Source organism: Elephantulus edwardii, unplaced genomic scaffold (assembly GCF_000299155.1).
Source record: "Elephantulus edwardii isolate Elephantulus edwardi_28Jun2011 unplaced genomic scaffold, EleEdw1.0 scaffold00028, whole genome shotgun sequence".
In the NCBI taxonomy this organism is placed as follows: Eukaryota; Metazoa; Chordata; class Mammalia; order Macroscelidea; family Macroscelididae; genus Elephantulus; species Elephantulus edwardii.
This window is the reverse complement of record NW_006399778.1, coordinates 1,173,543-1,177,812: the sequence shown is the minus strand read 5'-3', so window position 1 is coordinate 1,177,812 and position 4,270 is coordinate 1,173,543. Positions and strand designations below refer to the sequence as shown.

At 41.3% G+C, this 4,270-nt stretch overlaps 1 pseudogene; it reads right to left on the bottom strand.

Moving 5' to 3' along the window:
- Nucleotides 1-1,513: 1,513 nt before the first annotated feature.
- On the bottom strand, nt 1,514-2,087 carry LOC102870490 (annotated as a pseudogene).
- Nucleotides 2,088-4,270: the final 2,183 nt, after the last annotated feature.

Genomic DNA, 4,270 nt, shown 5'->3' with positions numbered 1-4,270 from the left:
AACTAGTGGAATCCTGGAGACTATGGTCTTTAGACACCCTGGAACTGAGCTTCCTTTCAGAGATCCCTGTTCAGAAAAATAGACAAACTTAGAAAATGAAAATATGCAAAGGAGTTCTGGTGGCCCAGTGGGTAAGGAGTTGTGCTGCCAACCCAAAGGCAAGTAGTTTGAATCCAGTTGTTCTGCAGGAGAAAGCTGGGCAATGTCCTCTCATGTGATTGACAACCTCTGAAAACCCACTGGAGGGTCAACTGTGAGTCCATGCCAACTCAACAACAATGAGAGAGAGAGAGAGAGAGAGAGGGAATGAATGAACAGTAACATGAGGACTGTGTTCCTTAGAAGAGTCAATACAGGAGACCAAAAGGCAGCATTTTCCCACAAAGGAAGTTCAGAAGGCAGGAAGCAGAAGGAAGATGGAAACAGGGAACCCAGAGAGGAAGTGGGAAAAGTGCTAATACATTGAAAGGATTCCCATTTAATGTTACCAAATAAGTTGTATCTAAAGTATTGAATGGGAGATTGATTTGCTCCGTAAGCTTTTACCACATCACAATAAAATGTCCCCTCAAAAGGTGACTTATTTCATCATATCTAAGCAATGAAATTAGTAAATAATTTTGTCTATCCCCTGTTTCTAGAACTTGGCCTTCTCAGAACTGCTTTTTCTTATAAAGGGAACAAATACACTCTACTATCTGATCCTAAGAATGAAAACTTTCTTTTTCTTTTTTTTTACAGTTTATAGCAAGTTTTTATTAACAAGAAAGGCTTCCCTTAATTTACATAACTTATATTTTTAATATTAAATAGGATAAGATGTTCAATAAGCTCTCGTGTTTTTATTAATTTAGTCTAGTCCAGTTTTGGCCTCTGAATGCAAATGCTTGCTGTATATTTATATTTTAATAGGCCAAAGTAAAATTATTAGCTATTTTTAAAAGGTAACTATGTTTGAAACTTTTTTAACATTAGGACATTACATCTTTTCCAGAACAATTTACAGAAATTACACAAAGCAACTGTTATCAAATAACAGTACTCAGCAATGTTTTGTTTAGGTGAAATGTTAGTTTCAGTTGTAAAAACCATCTTTAGGTACAAAAAATAATCTGAAACCTTATTGGCTTTAACTTGCTCTTACAAATGTCCTAAGAAATCTTAAGCTAAATATTACTTTCAATACAAAACCCCAATAATTTTTTAATAACTTGGCATCTGATCTCTGTAATTTTTGTACACGCATTAAGTCGACTCTAACTAGGAGATGAGACTAGTTAACACATTAAGTGTTCATAAAAATCAAGGCAACAACTAATCAATCACCTTGTAACAAACAAAGCAATTTCAAGTATTGGTGGCATTAGTGCTGACACACTAACACAGTGCTCTGCTACAAATCCAGCTTACTTTAAAAAAAAAGTCCACCTAAAAGAGTTGTAGTTTTTAAATAACCAATAAATACACCAATGGCTTGGAGACTTGGGGCCTGCCACTGTGCCTCGTGCCACTGTCATTTTTCTCCAAACGCTGCCGCTGCCATGGGCGTCCTTATGCTTCCTCTAGCGGAGGCTGTCAATTCTTCAATCTCAGCGTTTAATTTGTTTATTACCCATTCCGTGGCTTCTCGACCTTTACTAGCGTTGGAAGAGATGGTACTGGCCGTCAGACTTTCCAGGTAGCTGCTGAGGCTGACGCCCTTGACGGTGATAAGGGCTTCCTGAGTGAGAATCGTTTTGCCCGGGTGCTGAGGATGAGGCTTGCAGATGAGCCTCTCGTCCACGGAGACCATATTTGTAAGGAAATATTAGTGGATTTCAGTTCCATCGTTTTCTCTACTGGGTCAACTACAGAACGCTCCCGCACGTATGTCTTTGTTCGAGCTGCGCGGATAAGAGATCGCACCACAGAGGGTCAGTGCTCAGAAGCCGCAGGCTGTGCAGCTTGCCCGAGGGGTCCACATGCCTGTGCAGGACGTCGACGCCCACCGCGCTGGGGTTCATCGGGTTGGGGTACTTCTGCATCGCAGCCGTTGTGACCATTTCCCAGGGGTGGTCGAAGACATGCTCGGAGGTCCAGATCTTCATGGTGCCATTGACCCGCGCGACGACCCGGCGGCGGCACTAAGGGCCCAAGGAGGCCAGAAAACTTTCTTAATTAACAAATTCTGCAAAAAGAAGCCTTGGAAAGATGAGATAAAGTTATCCTTTCTCCCCTAATGTTGCAGAAGTGAAAATATTATGGAAATTTTACTTCAGTCACAAAAATTAGTTTAAGAATCAGACATCGGAACCAAACAAATCCACGTCCACTGACACATAGTGGCCTTCCCTATACACCAGAGTGGACCTGCCCCATGGCGGGAGAGTTTAACAGAAGCAAATTGACACATGCTACTCTTGAGAGGAGGTTCCAGACTTTGAACCACTGACTTTCTGGTCAGCAGCCAAGTGCCCCATTTAGGCTCCTGGGGATCAGACACAATAGTGTTCAAAATAAGAACTTTCACAATAAATCTTCCTTTTCTGCACAATATGAGAATATGCATAAAGATGGATTTGCTCCATTGTTATAATCTGTTCTTGGAAGAGTTATTTGCCCTGAAAGATGACAAGACTTCAGATTGATCACCATCTTGTGAACTAACTTTTAAACTTGAAAAAGACTGTTGTGATTTGTTTTTGTTAGACGCCATCAAGCTGACTACACCTCATAGTGACAGGGACAGAGTTTGGCCTGATCCAGCACTGTCCTTGTGTTCTCTGCTGTGCATAAAGCCGCTGTAGTTCTATCTCATTGAAGGTCTTCCTCTCTTTTGCTTATTACCCTCCATTTTTCCAAGCATGAAGTCCTTTTCCAGGGATCGGTCATTCCTGGCAACATACCCAAAATGCATGATATGAAGTCTCACCATCTCTTCAGCTACATTCTTCCAAGACAGATTCATTATTTTGGCTGTGCAAGGAGTATTCAATAATCTTTCACCAACACCACAATTCAAAGACTTTAACTCTTCTTCAGGCGTCTTTATCCTTTGTCCAAATGCACATGCATATTTGTTGTTGTTGCTAAGTGCCAACAAGTTGTAGACGACTTATAGTGAACCTATAAATGAAAGATCTGAGCGCTGTTCATAGAGTTTCTGGAGACAAGCCATTTTGGAAGTGGATGCCACTCCTGCTTCCAAGCTTGTTTTAATTGGGGAGCTCCACCAAACACTGTCCGCCATGGGTAACCATTATCACACTTAACACATCAGTGTCACAGTGTTTAGCATCACAACAACCACGAGTTACCTCTGTACAGCAATGCACAGACCAGTGGTATATCACCTAGAAGAATGTTTGACAAAAAACAATTTAAACCATGTCTGAGCGCTGCAGATTAAAATCACCCACCTTGGGCTTGGTAGGATAACTTTCTGTTCTCTAGGCCAACGTGTTGTTATTAAGTCAGTTGAGTCATAGATGACTCATAGCAACCCTATGAGCTAAAGACCTGAGCACTGTTCATAGAGTTTCCAGAGGCAAGCAACTAAAATTACCATGACCAAGGAGCTCCAGTGGCATAGTGGCAAGAAGATATGCTGCAATCCCAAAGGCATGTGGTTCGAATCCACCAGATGCTCTGCTGGAGCATCTTCTCCTGGAGAAGGAGGAACAATCTCCTCCTATGCCAGTCAGATGTGAGTCAAAGGTACACAACAAGAGAAAATAAAAAAACCAAAAAATCAACAAAACACAACATTACCATGGCTTGAGTCAGGCCCACCTTGGTCACTAATCTGAAATCCTTATTCCTTAGCACTTTAAAGAAGTCCTTGAAAGCAGATTTCCCCAGTGCAGTGTTGTTGCTGCACACTGTCAAGTCAAAACTGACCCATAGCTGACCCTCTGGTGGGTTTTCAGAGGCAGGAAATTGAATGGGAGGAGATCGCCCATTTTTCTCCCATGGAGCAGCTGGTGGCTTCAAACCACATGCCTTTGAGACTGCAGTGCAGCTTCATATCACTAGGCCATGAGAGCTTTTGATTTCTTGCCAGATGCTTCCATGAGTGTCAATTGTGGATCCAAGTGAAAAATGAAATTATTGACAAGTTCAATCCTTTGTGTTTATCATGTCATTTATTGTTCTAGATTTGAGGATTTTTTGTTTTCCTTACATTGAAGTGTAATTCATATTCAAAGCATGTGACAGTAATCTATCATCTTAATTGATAATGAGACCACGATTATCATGTTGCCTTTGACATATCTGTATCCCTAATGGT